General features: G+C 41.0%; 1 protein-coding gene across 4 annotated transcripts in view; it reads right to left on the bottom strand.

Moving 5' to 3' along the window:
- The window catches only part of GRAMD1C (GRAM domain containing 1C), a 98,633-nt gene extending 84,247 nt beyond the window's left edge, over positions 1 to 14,386 (bottom strand). The window contains exon 1 of one of the 4 annotated variants that reach the window (XM_044941970.2): positions 14,222 to 14,386. The gene's annotated coding sequence lies outside the window, so the exon portion shown is untranslated. Of the gene's footprint in view, positions 1 to 7,195; positions 7,340 to 14,221 lie in introns of those variants that run through there. The other 3 variants (XM_044941976.2, XM_045165528.1, XM_044941982.2) reach the window with 3 other exon arrangements.
- Positions 14,387 to 19,144: the final 4,758 nt, after the last annotated feature.

Raw genomic sequence — 19,144 nt, 5'->3', positions numbered from 1 at the left:
TTTTCTTTCTGGCTTACTTCACTCTGTATAATAGGCTCCAGTTTCATCCACCTCATTAGAACTGATTCAAATGTATTCTTTTTAATAGCTGAGTAATATTTTATTGTGTATATGTACCACCACTTTCTTATCCATTCATCTGCTGATGGACATCTAGGTTGCTTCCATGTCCTGGCTATTATAAACAGTGCTGTCATGAACACTGGGGTACACGTGTCTCTTTCAATTCTGGTTTCCTCGGTGTTTATGCCCAGCAGTGGGATTGCTGGGTCATATGGCAGTTCTATTTCCGGTTTTTTAAGGAATCTCCACACTGTTCTCCATAGTGGCTGTACTAGTTTGCATTCCCACCAACAGTGTAAGAGGGTTCCCTTTTCTCCACATCCTCTCCGGCATTTATTGCTTGTAGACTTTTGGATCGCTGCCATTCTGACTGGTGTGAAATGGTACCTCATTGTGGTTTTGATTTGCATTTCTCTGATAATGAGTGATGTTGAGCATCTTTTCATGTGTTTGTTAGCCATCTGTATGTCTTCTTTGGAGAAATGTCTGTTTAGTTCTTTGGCCCGTTTTTTGACTGGGTCGTTTATTTTTCTGGAATTGAGCTGCAGGAGTTGCTTGTATATTTTTGAGATTAGTTGTTTGTCAGTTGCTTCTTTTGCTATTATTTTCTCCCATTCTGAAGGCTGTCTTTTCACCTTGCTTATAGTTTCTTTTGTTGTGCAGAAGCTTTTAATTTTAATTAGATCCCATTTGTTTATAAAATTGACAAACCATTAGCCAGACTCATCAAGACACAAAGGGAGAAAAATCAAATCAATAAAATTAGAAATGAAAATGGAGAGATCACAACAGACAACACACAAACACAAAGGATCATAAGAGACTACTATCAGCAATTATATGCCAATAAAATGGACAACGTGGAAGAAATAGACAAATTCTTAGAAAAGTACAACTTTCCAAAACTGAACCAGGAAGAAATAGAAAACTTTAACCGACCCATCACAAGCACGGACAAATATTTTTAAATGCAAACTTAATAGTAATGAAATACCAAGGTACAAAAGACTGTTTAGTATTATAGTAAGTACTTAACCCAAAGCATTAATACCTGTATTAAAAAAAAATCCCGTAAAGGATGTCATCTTATAAACCTACATAACAGAAAATCTCTTTTTCTACTCCCAATAGCTGCAAGCTCTGCATCACTAAGAGGTTTTACTAAATAAATGTTTCTGCTGCAGAGCTCTGTATGCTTTTCCTCTGGGACCTAATCCATGGGGAATACACCATTACTTTAGTCAGGAAAGAAAATAAGGGTTTTGACTTGGGTTTTTTCTTTCCTTTGGCTATATTTCTAAGAATTTTTAAAAATAATTTCATTTATTTCTTATTTTGGCTATGCTGGGTCTTCGCTGCTATGTGGGCTTTTCTCTAGTTGTGGAGAGTGAGGGCTACTCTCTGGGTGCAGTGTGCAGGTTTCTCGTTGTGGCGGCTTCTCTTATTGCAGAGCAAGGGTTCTAGGGCACATGGGCTCAGTAATTGTGGCTCTCAGGCTCTAGAGCACAGGCTCAACAGTTGTGGCGCGTGGGCACAGTTGTTGCTCTGCGGCATGTGAGACCTTCCTGGACCAGGGATCGAAACCATCTCTGCTGCACTTGCAGGTAGCTTCTTTACCACTGAGCCACCAGGGAAGCCCTTTGCTATGTATTTTTCCTGTTAAAGGGCAAAGCACAAATATTTACTTGCTATTAACTTCATTTTAAATTTAATTTCTTCATTTCACATAATTTTTACTGTTAATTAGGATTTAAAAATTAATGATAAAACTCATCCCCCACATACTAGGATTAAATACTTTCATTTTAAAATAAAAAAAATTAAACAAATAAAACAAGATTCCTATGTTTGTAAGATGGAAATCAAAAATTGGTAGCTGGTGATTTCAGTATCTATTGCTGTGGTGATTTAAAGTCCTATTATCAGAAAGACACTTAATAGCCAGATTGTTAAGTAGCATAAGAACAGATAGATAGGGCCTAAAAGAAATCAACCTGGGGTTGGGGAAGGGGAGACAATAAACTTTGGTTCACTTTAGTGTATCCTCTTGTTTTCACCATTTTTTTTCTTTTGGTGTGGGGAAGCAGCAAGACAATTTTCCAATATGACAAATACTATGTCTCCTTATCTAGAACTTTTCAGTCTTTTTACCACTGGGACAATGTTAAGGGAAGGTGTTCCCCATGTAACATACTTTCTTTCAGGACTGTAAATTATGAGCGCTTGCTAGCCATAACCCTCTTCCGTGATTCAACACATACTCTTTCGTGATTGAAGACATAGCTGCAATGCTATGGCCCAATGTCTAATTTTACAAGTGAAGCACCTGAGGCCAAACAGGTTAAGCAACATAGTCAAGAGCACTACACAGTGAGATCACTAGGGGCAGAGCACACACTCTACCTGAGGTGTTTTCTTCCTGATCTCCAATCTGTTCAATTGTATCACGTTACTCTCTAAACTCACTGCAGTTAGCACGCCAAGTTTCCACTGCAGGGGGCACAGGTTTGATCCCTGGTTGGGAAACTAAGAAACCACATGCTGTAGCTTGCCCCAAACCACCCCCCCCCAATTTTTTTCAATAAGGTAAAATTAAACATAAATTCAGTACAGTTAGATCAACACAGGTAGTCAAGCCAGAATACACGAGGTATTCCACATGAGTGAATGTTTCAGATTCCTGGGGCTTAACTCTCTACCTACCAAAACTTTATAGAGCGAACAATCTTCTTTTGTAGAAACTTTCCCAAAGTGAAAAGGCCCAAATCTAGATTCCTCAGATGTTCTGGTGAAAGAGTTCTGTGCTCGCGCTCAGTCACTTCAGTCATGTCTGACTCTTTGCAACGCCATGGACTGTAGCCCGCCAGGCTCCTCTTTCCACGGGATTCTCCAGGCAGGAATTCTGGAGTGGGTTGCTGTTCCCTTCTCCAGGGGATCTTCCTGACCCAGGGGTTGAACCTGTGTCTCCTGAGTCTCCTGTACTGCAGGCAGATTCTTTACAACTGAGCCACTGAGGAAGCTCAGACACTCTTCTAATTCTTTGCTAACTACCAGGTCATGTGCCTCATGAATATTTTCCTGTTACGCTCTTGGTCTTCCTTGTGTTAATTCTGGATCCCTCAGTGAACCTCGACATCTTACTGCACTCATTCTGATAGGGACAGAGTAAAGGGACAAAGTAGGTGATTAAAACATTAATCCTACTAGGGGATTGTAAGTAGGAAAAACATGGGAGACCCTTTAAGTTAATGATTACCCAGGAAAGTAGGTCTGCTTAACCACAAAACCAAGCAGGCTTGTTTGGCAACAAGACAATGCAATGGAAGCATGAGACAAGCCCCAAACAATAAAACTATGACAGCATGAGACCCACATCCTGCTCAGTGAGCTCAGTAAGTCAAGACATGCTCTCAGCACACATACTACTAGGAAACAATAATTTGTTGACCTAGCTTTACCATGTAGGGACAGAAAAACTCCCCTGCCCAACCTGGAGGAGAAGCTGATGATGGAAGTATGACGTCCATTCAAGAATGACAAAGAAGGTCTTTTCCCCCTCCCCACTTTTCCTCTATAAAACTGTAGCCCAGTAAGTTCTCGAGGTGGCACCCTCTCGCCCGCCTGCCTATAAGCTTCACAAGTGTTCCTAGTCTAATAAATCACTTCTTATCTCTCACTTTGCCTCTCACTGAATTCTTTCTGCACTGAGACATAAAGGACTGGAGCTCTTCAGAGTCCCCACCCCCACGCCACCCAAAGCACCACCCAATGGTTTCACATTTCAATTCAACCCCTACTTTATTGCCAGGAGAACATGAAATGGCAACATGAAGTGAGTGGTGGAAGCATATGGATTTAAAATGGCAGAGGGGAAAAAATGTACTATTTATTTTCCAGACGTCTTAACCTTCATTTTGAACAGTTACAGTGCTATATTAGAGTCAATGATCTGCACAGACCTTTGGCTGTCACATTGAGAGGCTCAGGTTCCTAAACTCCTTGAGTGGCTCCTGTCATCTCTTGCTACTGACCATATGTTATCGCCAAATAATTCAGGTCTCAAATAATCTATTCAACTACCCAACAGGAATCTTCTTATTTAGGCTTATAAAGAAAAATCAATAATAAAGAAATCCCATATGAAGGCTTAGGGACTCTCCTCTTACAAGATCCATCAGTGTGAACTCTCATTTAGGTATTCAGGTTCTTTTTTGTTTCTATTTGCTTCTAAGTTGTTGACAGTTCTGGTTTCTGGATAGGTGACCTTTGGAAAGGTCAGTAAAACTTCTGAGATGTCATTTGTCATTGTTTAGTCACTAAGTTGTGTCCGACTCTTTGTGACCATGGACTGTAGCACATTAGGCTCCGCCATCCTCTACTATCTCCTGGAGTTTCTTCAAATTCATGTCCATTGAGTCAGTAATGCTATCTAGCCATCTCATCCTCTGCCATCCCCTTCTCCTTTTGTCTTCAGTCTTTCCCAGCATCAGGGTCTTTTCCAATGAGTCGGCTCTTCATATCAGGTGGCCAAAGTATTGGAGCTTCAGCTTCACTATCAGTCCTTTCAATGAATATTCAGGGTTGATTTCCTCTAGAATTGACTGGTTTGATCTCCATGCTGTCCAGGGGACTCTCTCAATAGTCTTCTCCAGAACCACAGTTCAAAAGCATCAATTTTTTGGCGCCTTCTTTTGGTCCACCCTCACATCCATACATGACTGGAAAAACTTTAATTCTGACTATATGGATCTTCATCAGCAAAGTGATGTCTCTGCTTTTTAATACACTGTCTAGGTCTGTCATAGTTAGAAAGTTCAGTTTTAAGCCAGCTTTTCCACTCTATTCTTTCACCTTCATCAAGAGGCTCTTTAGTTTCTCTTACCTCTCTTGGCATTAGAGTTGTATCATCTGAGGTTGTTGATGTAACTCCCATCAATCTTGATTCCAGCTTGTGATTCCTCCAGCCTGGCATTTCATATGATGTACTTGGCATAGAAGTTAAATAAGCAAGGTGACAATATACAGCCTTGTCTTACTCCTGTCCCAATTTTGAACCAGTCCACTGTTTCATGTCCAGTTCTAACTGTTGCTTCTTGACCTGCATACAGGTTTCTCAGGAGACAGGTAAGGTGATCAAATTTTCCACAGTTTATTGTGATGCACACAGTCAAAGGCTTTAGCATTGTCAATGAAGCAGAAGTAGATATTTTTCTGGAATGCCCTTGATTTGTCTATGATCCAATGAATGTTGGCAATTTGATCTCTGGTTCTTCTGCCTCTTTGAAACCCAGCTTGTATATCTGGAAGTTCTCAGTAGACATACCACTGAAGCCTAGCTTGAAGAATTTTATGTATAACCTTGCTAACATGTGAACTGAGTACATTTGTATGGTAGTTTAAACATTCTTTGGCATTGCCCTTCTTTGGGATTGGAATCAAAACTTATCTTTTCCAGTCCTGTGGCCACTGCTGAGTTTTCCAAATCTGCAGACATACTGAGTGCAGCACTTTAACAGCATCATCTTTTAGGATTTTAAATAGCTCAGCTGGAATTCTGTTTGCTTCTTATGATGGTTCTGGTTTCTGGAAAGTGACCTTTGGAAAGGTCAGTAAAATTTCTGAGATGTTATATCTGTCTCTAAATCTATTTCATGTGAATTCATATAAAAATTCCTCAAAGTAAAGTGTTCACAATCATCATAGAGACTTAAATTGGCCGAAGTGGACATTCAGCACTAAATCAGTGCTTCTAAAACTTGAATGTACAAACAAATTACCTGGAAATCTTGTGAAAATGTCAATTCTGTTCCAGTAAGTGCAAGGTTGGGCCCATGACTCTGCATTTCTAATCAAGTGTTGCCAAGTCTGCTGGGTCAATATACTAACGAGTAGTAAAGCTCAGAACAAAGCTCTATTTTTCTCTTTCCTTCTATTTCTAAATCCTCTCATTCATTTGCTTTTTTCTTTTCTTGCTTTACCCTTTTTGATGCTTTAGGTCTGTCATGGTAACTATTTAGCCCTTGGAGTTATAAAGGCTTTCCAAACAATAACGTAAACTATAAAACCCAATGCAGAAAGGAAAAAATACTACAACAGTCAAACTTTCTCAAAATGTGATCAAAACAACGTAATCAACATAGAGGACATATTTTTTTAGGATGTGCACTTATTTGTATATTTCTTAGCAACCAAATATTTTCCTTAGGGATATGGTTCAAAAAATCTTAAGTTTTCCAATAGGAAGGAAGAATGTGTTATTAATGTTAAGATTCAACAGCATTCAATAAATGAGCTGCTAATTATAAACAGAATGATGGTGCTTAAACTGATCCTTATACCTATTAATGTCTTTTTTAGACTACTCTAAAATTTTGAGAAATTCTGTTCCCAAGTATGCCTGATCAAGAGATGAGCTTTCTTAATGAACTACTATTGGAACTATATATGCCTTAGAATCGTATATAAATTTCACTTACAGTGGCATTACACCAGATTGTATCAAATGGCTCATAACTGTCATAGGATTTAGCATGAGTCCGTTAAAACAATAACTGCAAGCATTCACATGGTAACAGAAATGTTGTTCTTACAAAGACTGCGCTCCTAATCAAGAAGCAGGAATCTCATTTTACAGTAGGGAAACCTGAAGCATATCCAGGATATGCAACCAGGTGAGCACAGTGCAAACAGAATATGAAACTTCCAGTTTTAAAACCTATCTTAAAATCATTATACACTACAGGCCAAACATTGTTAAACTTCCTTTTAGGGTCAGGAACCAATTCTTTCAATCAAATTTATGTAAAATAGCTGGCTTCTCAGTAACACTGAGAACTATAGTTTCTGTGTAATATTAGTCTCTTGCCAATATAAGGAGCAACAATGTAAGTGGAATCCATTTCTGTGGTGCAGATTTCTCCCAGGGAAACTGAAGCAGGCGGTTCCAACTCCATCAAACCAGACAACAGTGCCTTCTAGTGGCAAAGCAGAGTATAATCAAAAATGTCTTTGGGGCTCTAGATTAAAACTTAAATATCTAAAATGTAGACGCTAATAAGAAAATATTATAAATACTATAAAGAAATCTTGCATTTAATGTTAAAATTAAGATATAAGAAAGAAAATAAATTACCCAAAAGCTCCAGTCACCACTCCAATTATATATATTTGGCCCTGTTTTTTAGCTGACACTATATCCCTCTCATCCACAAGTGGAGTAGGATTTTCCTCTAATTCTTCCTTAACTCAGCGGCAAAGCTTGAATTCCTTTCGTTTCCTACCTGGAAATAAGTATCAAACAATTTAAATTACGTACTGAGAAATGCTCATTTTAAAAAGAAAACAGTAAATGCCCAAAATACACAAATTATTGTGAAAAGGACAATATTTATGATTTTAGAAAACAGTAATTAATATGTTTTTGCTTCTCCAGTTCATATATTCATACACACATCATATATTTTCCAACTACTACTATTTATTAGGTAATTTAGTTTCTACTGGAGACTCAAAAATGAGTAAAACACAAAGTCCTTAGCCTCCAGAAGTTCAGTCAGCTACGGTAACAATTAGACAGTAAAAATAATAATAATAATAAATACAATGTAATGAAAGTAACCATTGGTTCAACCTCTTTGGAGAATAATTTGCAATGCAATTGGTTTGAAATGGGTATAGATGTACTACAATTCAGCAATTTAATGTGCACATGAGGTCAACAATGTTTCTAATACAAAGAAAGTGGAAACAACCTTACTGCCCATTGGTAAGGAAACTGGTAAATTAACTCTGATTTATACAAACAATGAAAGAAATAAATGAATGCGGTATCTCAATCAGGCACTACCCTCAATGTATAGAGTGCTATGCGCACACGCTACTCATGTCCTACTCTTTTGCGACCCCATGGACTGTAGACTGCCAGGCTCCTCTGTCCATGGGAATTTCCAGGCGAGAATACTGGAATGGATTGTCATTTCCAACTCCAGGGTATCTTCCCAACTCAGGGATTGAACCGGTGTCTCCTGCATCTCCTGCATTGGCAGACAGATTCTTGACCACCACCAGCACCACCTCAGGGCTTAGGGAAAAGATTATATCCAGTGCAAGATATGGGCCCATGAGGTGGCCACTCATGAAAGCAGTCACCATGGAGCTAAAAAAAGAGAGAAAAGGGAGGTGAAGTGGCATCTGTTATAAGAGCACAAAGCTCACCAGGACTCTTAGATAGCACTGCCACTACTGCAGCCACAACCTATGCCTCTTTGAACAAAAATGCTGATCCTCAGGGTTACAGGGAAAAGCACCCACAGAACCCACATAGCACAGCAAAGGGTAATTCAAACTCAACTTACATGGGTGGGAGGGAGGCAGAAGAGAGAGTGGATACATGTGTACATATAGCTGATTCACCCTGTTGTACAGCAGAAACTAGCAAAACTAATACAACATTGTAAAGCAATTATACTCCTATTTTTTTTTTAAATGAGCTCTGACTTAAAAAATAATAAACTTAAGCTTGAGTTTCCTAAGTTCTATGAAGTAAACACTGCCATGGGTGAAGCCCCAAACCCTGGTGATACTGATTTGAGGTTCTCTGGAGAAAGAAATTTATAAATATAAATAGAGAGGACCCCCTCTACCCAAAGTACATTCACTAACCACCAAAAAAGAGAGAGAAAGAGAGAAACACAGATGTATACAGGAAGAAGTAACAAGTACACAAAATAATTGAAACAGAAGTCCACAATTTGACTTAGTTGGAAATCCAAAACGTATTAAAATAATTTCTACAATAAAATTCTACAGCATAGAGTTTTTAAATATATACAACTATTTTTTATTGAAACATAGTTAATTTGCATTATTGTGTGAGTTTCAGGTATAAGGCAAAATGATTCAGTTATATATCTATATTCTTTTTCAGATTCCTTTCCATTATTGGCTATTATAAAATACTGAATAAAAGTCCGTTGTGCTATACTGTAGATCCTTTTTGTTTATCAATTTTATATATAGCAGCATGCATATGTTAATCCCAACCTTCTAATTTATCTCTTCCTACATCCCCACCCTGCTCTCCCCTTTGATAACCATAAGATCGTTTTCTATTTCTGTGAGTCTATTTCTGTTTTGTAAATAAATTCATTTTTTTTCTTTTAGATTTCACATATAAGGGACATTGTATGATTTTTGTCTTTTTCTGTCTGATTTAATTTAATATGATGATCTCTAGGTACATCCATGTTGCTGCAAATGGCATTATTTCATTCTTTTCCATGTCTGAGTAGTACATTGTATACATGTACCACTTCTTCCTTATCCATTTATCTGGACATTTAGGATGTTTCCGTGTCTTGGCTGTTGTAAACAGTGCTGCCATGAACACTGGGGTGCATGTATCTTTTCGAATTAGAGTTTTCTCCAAATATATGCCCATGAGTGGGATTTACAGCATAGGTTTTGAATGAACTTCATACCTGCTAAAATGCACTGAGTGGCAAATCTTCATGGCTTTAGTCAATACTGGGCTCAAACTACAGTTATTCCTGAAGAGTTAAAGAACTAAATCTAAACAAGCTACTCTCTATAATCTTAGGGAAATACTCAACATAAAATGGGCAACAAATATGTATGTCTCACCTTAACTACCAGAACTACCTTGCCTAAATTCTCCCTGATCACAGAACACATTGTCCTAAAATATCATGCAGTAGCAAAGGATGCTCTGATCCAATGAGTAATAAATCTAAATCAAGTCTTAGGAGCTTGCAAAATGGCTTTTATAAAGGTGAGACCATCTGGACTACCCTCAACTCTAGTTAAAACAGTTAACATAGCTCAATGTAAAATAAAACAAGGCCTTCAAAGATTGAGATTTATTATATAAGACCCAATTACTGAAAGAGGAATTATCCTTATTGTTTCTGTACTTAGCAGCCCAGTGTGGCCTGGTAAAGATGGAATGAAGAATAGTGCCTCACAGTTGATGAGTGTATCTCTGATGCTATAGTCCTACCCATGAAGGTCCCTCTATCCAATACTATTAAAATTACTGACACCATCCAATCAGAAACTGATAAATATTCTGATGCTGTAAGTTTGATAAACATGTTCTGTTCAGTGACCTCTTGGTCACAGTTTGCCTTCACCTCCAGGGGGTCACGATATACCTCTACCTGGCTACACACAGGGTATCTCAAAAGCCTTGCCACTCCATACAGCCTTTACAGGTAACTGTATCCAAGTCTCTTCCAGAGCACAGGATTGATGTTACATTCTCCTCTAAGGTCATTCTTTTGACACACTCCTTCAGGACATACAAATACTCATGAAAAGAAGATGGGTCATTGCTCCACACATAGTATAAGGCCTGCTACTTTGGTTAAATTCCTGAAAACTATTTGGTAAACCAAGGGCAACTCCATCCCTGATAATGCCAAGAAACAACATTAAAACAAGTCCAACAGGGAACTATATTAAATATCCTGTGATAAATCATAATGGAAAAGAGTATAAAAAATGTAACTGAATCACTTTGCTGTACAGCAGAAATTAATACAACACTGTAAATCAAGTATACATGAAGAAAATAAGTTAAATTTTAAAAAAAAAACACAAATCCAACATCTTTTAGGTCCTTTTGGATTCTGGAGGTGATGTATTAGCTGTCCACAAATTCTACTTAAGCCTGTTTATGCTGTTACTTGCAGGTCAGTCCACCCTGAACAGGGCTCCCTCTCAAAAAAGATTCTGAAAGTTGTCAAAATTATAATATAACAGACACTCCCAGTAGTGCTACTTCCTCCCCCAAACCACCCCCAAACACACACACAAGCACATACACAGACACACAAAGAATCCTTCACTGTAGATACTTTAGCAGCCTCTCTTCATGACTCCCGGAGTCTCTGAACCACTCATGATGCCTCTAAGTTGTCCACAGGCTTCTAATGCAACAAACTATCTCCTTACCCCGACACAATATGTCATTTGAACAGCAATGACTGACAGCACACTGGATGCCCCTAGAAGCAAAGGCTCTTAAGCTCTGAACCTACCCTCCACACCCAGCTGCCCTCCCGGCAGCAGGACCTCGCAAGCTCAGCACAGCCACCGTGTTGGTCTCCTTGTTGCAGGACAGAATCAAATCTGGGCCTTCCAACATAACCCACCTACTGGCAGGCATGGCCTCCCCTGTTCTCACTCCTTTGTCATTTGTCATGGGACAAGAAGAGGTCACCCCTCTCTCACACCCTTTGAATACCTGGAGACCAATTTGGATTTAACTGAGTGAAAAGCAGCAGGCACTCAACACTTTAAACTCCTATTGTTAGTCTGATGGACAAACCTGCTGTTTGGTGGACAGCATCAATACCCCTCCACATGCTGGAGCTCACTGGAGACCACCGCTTTTCATCCTTTACCCAGGATGTCCCTGATGCAGGAAAGGACCCAGAGGTCAGCAAAACTGACTGAACTGCCCACAGTTATCTTAACCCTGAATACTCCAGCCAACAACTGGCTTTATCTGCACATTTTTACAGACTCTTGGGCCATGCCTAACAGTGGCACCATTTGGAATAAAGAACTCTGGAACTCTCTTGTTTTCAGATACTCAAAATATAAATCAAGGTCACAAGTGTCGATACATATACTAAAGCCACAATAAAAGGCCTCGCCAGAACACTCTTTATCCCCATCAAGAGTTCCAGACATTCCTAACAGTGGCCAAGGTACTCATTTTATTCCTCAAAATACACATCACTGGACTCCTGAACAAGGTATTCAATGGCACTTTTATTTTCCTTACTGACTTCAGTCTCTAGGCCTCATACAAGAGCCAGGATGGCTTACTTAAGTTCAAAATTCAACTAAGTGAAAAATGGTACATTTCAGTCATCAGTCAGATATCAAGTGTAAATTATAATGAGTCTCATTCAATCTTTTCATGTTTGCCTGAAGACAGTTTTAAACCTCACCCCTCCTTCTTCCTCCCTGTCTCTCAAATGCACAAGTTGGTAAAAAAAAAAGTCTGGGTGCCCTTTCTTTTGGTGTGGATGCCAGAGTCAAACAAAGCAACAATCTGTGCACAGGCAGGAACCCTTGACCCCACCCCCTAACTGCCACAAAAGCCCAGAGCCAGCCTCATTCCCTTGTCCTTCCAAGTCACCTTGGATCTGCTTAAGAAGACTGTCCTGTTCTTCCCTTTTTGCTATGAACTATGTCCTTCACTAAGTAATAAGCCTTTATATATAAGTAATAAACCTCTTCATGGGGTGTGTGTGTCGGGTGTGTGTGTGTGTGTGTGTGTGTGTGTGTGTGTGTGTGCTCATCAGTTTCCATCTCCAAATCAAATGTTGAGTAAGAGTCCATTCTGGCTTTACCAAGTGGCCACAATAGAATCTTAGGTATCAGCTGCGAGGTCATTGGCAGTCAGTTAACCTCTCTAAGCTTCCTTGGTGGTTCAGATGGTAAAGAAACTGCCTGCAATGCAGGAGACCCCGGTTTGATCCCTGGGTCGGGAGGATCCCTTGGAGTAAGAAACTGCAACCCACTCCAGTATTCTTGCCTGTGAAATCCCATGGACAGAGGAGCCTGGCCGGCTACAGTCCGTGGGATCGCAAAGAGTCGGACACGACTGAGCGACTAACACTTTCACTTTCACCTAACTTCTCTAAATCTGCTTTCTCCACTCTACAGTCGGGGCAACAACTCTCTGTAGTCTAGACAATAAGCTCATTGAGAACAGGGATCATGTCTGTGTTGCTCACCATTTATGTCAAACACGCAGTACCTGGAACATAGTTTAATGAATGACTGCTTCTGCTACTGCTAAGTCTCTTCAGTCGTGTCTGACTCTGCGACCCCATAGACAGCAGCCCACCAGGCTCTGCCATCCCTGGGATTCTCCAGGCAAGAACACTGGAGTGGGTTGCCATTTCCTTCTCCAATGCATGAAAGTGAAAAGTGAAAGTGAAGTCGTTCAGTCGTGTCCGACTCTTAGCGACCCCATTGACTGCAGCCTACCAGGCTCCTCTGCCCATGGGATTTTCCAGGCAAGAGTACTGGAGTGGGGTGCCAATCGCCTTCTCCAGAATGACTGCTTGGGCTCATGAATATCTTACCTGGTCTATTTCACCGTAAGGTTCTGAGAATCAGTTGAAATACCAAGTCCACTCATTTGTTCATCCAACAATTATTTGAATGCCTCTACCGTTTTGTAAACTGTAAAATGCTCTCGATTAAAAGGTATTGCTCTGTGATTATCTTAAAGTAAAATACATACATACACACAACCAGTGTAAAAGCAATGAGGACAGTGTTCAGAAATGCAAGTACTCCTGCAACAAAAGTGGGCTTTCACCCTTAAGATTAATCAGCAAGTCCTTCCGTTAATCAGATAAGGTAGTAAACAAATAACCAAGATAGTTGAAACCTAAAACGTGGTTCACACCATACCGTGATTTAAACTATCTAGAGTTCTGAGCTGGAGAAGGCAATGGCACCCCACTCCAGTACTCTTGCCTGGAAAATCCCATGGACGGAGGAGTCTGGTAGGCCGCAGTCCATGGGGTCGCGAAAAGTCGGACACGACTGAGCGACTTCACTTTCACTTTTTACTTTCATGCATTGGAGAAGGAAATGGCAACCCACTCCAGTGTTCTTGCCTGGAGAATCCCAGGGACGGCGGAGCCTGGTGGGCTGCCGTCTATGGGGTCGCACAGAGTCGGACACGACTGAAGCGACGCAGCAGCAGCAGCAGCAGAGTTCTGAGCCCTTTAATCAAGAGCTGAGAGTTAAGGGAACGTCGTGAGGCTGGATCATCCTGATACGGGATCAGAATCACGACAGCGGGGCCTGAGGTTTGGATTAGGACATTTCAGGACCCAATGCCACACTCCACGCCCCCGAGAAGCCAGTCTTCTCCCCTAGAAAAGCAGACCTCGCCCATCTCCCAGAGGGAAAGGCTCCGGGAAGCACAGGAAACCGTTTCCTCGGTAACAACTTTGCAAATTACTCCAATGAGCAACAAGAAAAAGAAAGGGGAAAAGAGGAAATAATTTTCACAATCTGAGAGGTTTTTAACAACCTTCGCGAAGAGAACTGCCAGGTAAAGCACTCGCTTGGGAACTCGTCCCAGAACAGCGCCGCTTACCTGGCAGACAGTCAGGACGCCTTCCATCGCGGATCCCTCCGCCGCCGAGTACCGCGCACGCGCGCCCCGCGGGGTTGGGGCGGCCAGGCGCGCGCCCCACGCCCTCTCCCGCCGCGCGCTCTGGGATCCCGGCCCCGGGAGTCTCGGACGCCAGCTCTCCGAGAGGCACCTTGGGTGTCCTCGGGGCGTCTGGCGCCCTCTGGGGGCCGCTCAGGACTCCCAGCCTCCACCCCCACTCCCGTCCCTTAGGATGTACTGTTGTTAGGCAGCAGGCTGAGTCAACCTTTGGGTGTCTTGAGCGTGACGGCGGCGTAAACTTTGCCAAGCGTGGCTGAGAAACACCATAGCTGTGGTTTCTCTTCCATAAAAATACCCAAGAGGACTTCAAAGTGTATTGACAGGTGCCCCGTGGGGACTTGTCAGAGACATTTGGAAGAAGATTCTAGTTGGCTTGAGAGAGATGACCTCTTCCAAACTGGTTTACCAACTCGTGTATGAGAATCAAGGCTTAACGCAGAAAGGTTTTTGGTGGCCACGCGCTCACGGGAACTGGATCTGGAGAAGCTGTTTCTTTGGAGGCAAATCCATGCGAGGTCCAGAACACTGGACTGTCCGTTGCTGCGTGTCACTACCTTACTTCACAGTATGGACTCACTGTCATCTGTGAGTCATTGCAACTCAAGTGTGTCAGGACAACTCACCGTTTTGTGACACTGAACACTTTATTCCATGAGAAAGCCTTCAGAAGCATCCTAGTTCTGGAAATGAATGCAGTGTTTTGGACCCTCTCCCAGGGTCACTGTTGGTGGCAACCTCAAGGATAATTAAAGCCGGATGTTGGTGGCTGTACTAAAGAGGAGATGTAACTTTTTTTGATGTTTGAATGGTTTATTTATTGCTTTCCAGGTTACAGTGGTAAAGAATCCACCTACCAAGCAGGAAACCCGGATGTGATCCCTGGGTTGGGAAGATCCCCTGGAGTAGGAAATGGCAACCCACTCCAGTATTCTTAAATGGGAAATCCCATGCATAGAGCAGCCTGGTGGGCTACAGTCCATGGGGTCACAAAGAGGACTGAGCAACTAAGCATGCCTGTATTTACTAGGAATCAGGACGAGTCCCTGTCCATACCTAGCTCTCAACCTCAAATGCCTGTGCCTACTATGACATGGCTTCTAGCACAAGTCACTTCTCCCAAAGCCTCCACTCAACTTCTCACCATACATACCATGCTCCAGAGTGCGAAAAAGGGAATTGCATGGCAAGGGCTTGTTCCTTCAAATCTTCGATAGCAGTTATTGATAAAAAGCTATTGACTGTTGCAGATCCTAGTTCCAAAAAAGCTATAAATGACATTTCTAGAACTCTAGAACAATTGAGAAATACTGAATATGAAATGTTTATTAGAGCTAGTGTTACAAAATAATGAATGATGCAGATAAATTTATTGATATTTATTTATGGATAATACTTTTGGTTATGTTGGAAAATATCTTTATTAATTGAAAATTTGTGCTCAAGAATTTCGGAGGGAAGTGTCATGATTTCAAATGCTTCAAAAAAGGTAGATGCCAGACAGTGGATGTGTCCCCTCAAATTCATGAACTGACACCTAATCCCCTTTCACCATGTGAAGATGCAGGGAGAAGAGGGCAGTCTGTGAGCAGGATGTGGGCTCTCATCAGACACAGAATCTGCTGTTGTCTTGAGCTTAAGCTTCCCGGACTCCACAACCCTGAGAAATAAATGTTTGTTGTTTAAGCCGCACAGTCCATGGTATTTTGTTATAGCAACTCAGGTAGACTGAGACAATAGATAGATAGCAAAATAGCAAAATGGTAACAACATCAATGTGACAAGTATACCACTGTTCAGTGAGTCTTTTTCTGTACCTTTGGAAATAATCATAATATAAAGTTGAGGAGGTTGACTTATTTTTCCACAAAAAGTCAGATGTCAGGTGCTGAGTGTATTTTTAAACTAAGGCAATGGCACCCCACTCCAGTACTCTTGCCTGGAAAACCCCATGGATGGAGGAGCCTGTTAGGCTGCAATCCATGGGGTCGCTAAGAGTCGGACACGACTGAGCAACTTCACTTTCACTTTTCATTTTCATGCATTGGAGAAGGAAATGGCAAGCCACTCCAGTGTTCTTGCCTGGAGAATCCCAGGGACGGGGGAGCCTGGTGGGCTGCCGTCTATGGGGTCGCACAGAGTCGGACACAACTGAAGTGACTTAGCATAGCATACATGCTAAGGGGCTTCCTTGGTGGCTCAGATGGTAAGGAATCTGTCTGCAATGCAGGAGACCAGGTTCAATCCCTGGGTCAGGAAGATTCCCTGGAGAAGGAAATGGCAACCCACTCCAGTTTTCTTGCCTGAAAAATCCCATGGACAGAGAAGCCTGGCGGGCTACAGTCCATGGGGTCATAAAGAGTTGGACATGACTGAGTGACTAACACTTTCACTTTTCACTTTTGTACATGCTAAAGGACAAATTACTTAATAAGATAATCAAGACAGAATAGGTCCTGATCCTTATCCTGCAAAACTGTGCATAAGCTGTGTTTTCCTTCAGTGCTATATACAAGAACAGGCTGAAGAAAAAATGACTGCCTATTCTTTGAACTAGAAGCCACACCAAGAATTCTTCTTTGGATTGAGAGAGTTTAGTAGTGTCAGTATTTTTAATGGTACTTTAATGGTATGCTGAATGTGATCAGTATACAAAGTATTTTTTAACTATTTAATTTTTTCTAAATTTTGAAATAATTTCACATAAAAGTTGCAAATATGTTACAATAACCTTGTCCCAAACCATTTGAGAGTCAACTATCAACTCAGAATACTTTGGTGAATATTTTATGTACAAGGACAGTCTCCTAAACAGTCCCAATGTGACCAACAAAATTGAGAAATTAACACGGTATTACCACCTTCTAATTCTCACATGCCATTAAAATTCTACCGATTGTCCCAATAATGTCCTTTATAGCAAAAGAATCTAGTCCCAAATCATGTTACAATTAGTTGCCGTACCTCCTATATGTAATATGTGCAATATTAAACCTGTCAATCTGTCCTCTGCACAGACCCCTCCTCGTCCATCCCTCCCTAACACCCCTTGGCCAGCCATGGCAGTCACTGCATCCTTCATTGTCCCCACCCTGCTCTCGTCCTGAAACCCCTCACAGTGATGCCCCCACTAAATAGTTTAAACTACTTGCAAAGGCTGAAAAGATGAAAATCACCTGACAAAGGAATGACGTTGTGCTAAACGAATCACTATTTAGGTTTTAGACCCAATTTACAGTGGATGGTATTGTTTTTTAAAAAATGAAATGTATAAGAAAAGAGAAGTGAATATCAAATTTCTGCAAAGGTAAAGATTAGCAAGATTTAATAAATAATATAGAAGATATCATAAGAGAAAGATCAACTGAGTCCATTAAAATGTAAAATTCCAAAGGTAAAAAAATAACATGTTTTTTAAAAGCTAAAAGCTTGGTATCCTTATGTGAATAGAAATTTATTAAACATTAAGACACACAACATGGATGAATCTCAAGAACATAAATATTGAGTTAAAGAAGTGAGTCAGAAAAATACGGTAAGATTCAGTTGATAACATTTCAAAACATCTAAAACCAAACAGTACTCTGTAAATACAGTTAAAGGACACAAATATAATAAAACTCTAAAAAGAAGCAAAAAGTGAGAAATAGTTTCCCTTTGAGAGGAGTTAGAATCAGGGAAGTGCATAGGGAGCTTCAGACTGGCAGAGATACAAAAATGTTTGTTGCATAGTCATTCTGGTTACCTTACACATATATATGTGTGTGGGGGGGGTGTGTATTCTATTATGTAATTGATCTTCAGTGGCCTCAGCATGCAACTCCTTGAAACGGGGCTTGGGTTCCTGGCCAGAGGTTGTAGTCTGGCCGCCGTGGTGAGAACACTGAATCCTAACCACTAGACTAGTGGTCAGTAACATGGTCCTGGGTCTTCAGCCTTGCAAAAGAAGAATCCCCATAAAGACGGAAAGTAGCGAAACAAGTCAAGTGTTAATTAGAAGGAAAAGAGTACAGTACGTGAGGATAGACACATGGGTGGGCTTGGAGAGTTGCACTCTCATGGTAGTTTGAATCACTTCTATGGGCATTTCTTTCAGGTTTCCTTTGGCCAATCTTTTTTCTTTTTATAAATGTATTTATTTGCCTGTGTTGGGTCTTAGTTGCAGCATGCAGGATCTTTGTTGTGGTGGGATCCAAAGTGCATGGGCTCAGTAGTTGTAGCCTATGGGCTCTCTAGTTACGGTGCATGGGCTTAGTGCCCCACAGCACGTGGGATCTTAATTCCCTGATCAGGGATTGAACCCATGTCCCCTGCATTGGAAGGTGGATTCTTAACCACTAGCCCACCAGGGAAGTCCCTGCCCAATCATTTTGATTTGCCTGGTTCAGAGTCCATATTTGGTATATATCAGTGTCCTCCCATATGTTCACATGCCTCTCTTAGCCAAGATAGAGTCTACCGAAGAGGCTTATGGGAAATTAGTATCACTTAGCATCACTCCCTTTTTGACTTCCAAGAAGTCTTTCTATGCCTATGTGGTTGGGGAAGTCTCCTGACTTCAAGAATGAAAAATATATGGTTTCTTGTCTTCTATCTGGCCAGGGCTCAGCCTCCTCCCTCAATTGTCCTGTTATTTTTGTCTTGGAGAATCTACTCTGGTGGCAGGGGGGATCTACCTCCTGCCTCACAATTATTCTATCTAATCCATATTCAATAAAAGTAATGTAAAAAATAAGATCTTTCATAGGTAAAATGAACAAAGGGTATGAGTAAATGATTCCATTGGCCAGGCAGAACAAATGGCCAGCCCTGAAGTAAAAATTGTCTGGGTTCAAATTTTGGCTCCAC

The sequence above is a fragment of the Bubalus bubalis genome, chromosome 1, assembly GCF_019923935.1.
Source record: "Bubalus bubalis isolate 160015118507 breed Murrah chromosome 1, NDDB_SH_1, whole genome shotgun sequence".
Lineage (NCBI taxonomy): Eukaryota > Metazoa > Chordata > Mammalia > Artiodactyla > Bovidae > Bubalus > Bubalus bubalis.
Note: the sequence above shows the minus strand (reverse complement) of the source record. Positions and strands in the feature narration are given on the sequence as shown.